The sequence below is a fragment of the Apaloderma vittatum genome, unplaced genomic scaffold (assembly GCF_000703405.1).
Source record: "Apaloderma vittatum isolate BGI_N311 unplaced genomic scaffold, ASM70340v1 scaffold22861, whole genome shotgun sequence".
Taxonomy (NCBI): domain Eukaryota; kingdom Metazoa; phylum Chordata; class Aves; order Trogoniformes; family Trogonidae; genus Apaloderma; species Apaloderma vittatum.
The window spans coordinates 1,185-1,503 of NW_009699933.1; the positions used below are offsets into that span (position 1 = coordinate 1,185).

The following is a 319-nucleotide window of genomic DNA, read 5'->3' on the forward strand; positions in this document are numbered from 1 at the left end:
TTTTGCTGCTCATGGCAAAGCCGTGCCCACAACCAGCTGCACAACCCCAAAGCGGGTCTTGGCAACTCCGCCATCACCCAACCAAACCCGTGTTTGGTAGCCTTTCTTTTTTAATATCTATTTCCCTCCTGCCCTTCCCCTTCCCCTCCCTCCTCACTCAGCTCTCACCACCTAGGACTCGGTGTACTTTGAGGCCGGAAACGCAGCGTGAGAGGGATTGGCCCTTATCAGTGCCAAAAAAGAAAGTTCTTAGAAGTTGTTTCGCCGAACGGCGTCATGCAACTGGCTTGGCGCTACCACGGCGGCTCGCAGCACCCCT

General features: G+C 55.2%; 1 protein-coding gene across 1 annotated transcript in view; it reads right to left on the reverse strand.

Moving 5' to 3' along the window:
* The window catches only part of LOC104280823 (SH2B adapter protein 3-like), a gene marked incomplete at both ends in the record, with an annotated part of 10,668 nt that overhangs the window by 1,142 nt on the left and 9,207 nt on the right, over positions 1 to 319 (reverse strand). The gene's annotated exons all lie outside the window — the stretch shown is intronic.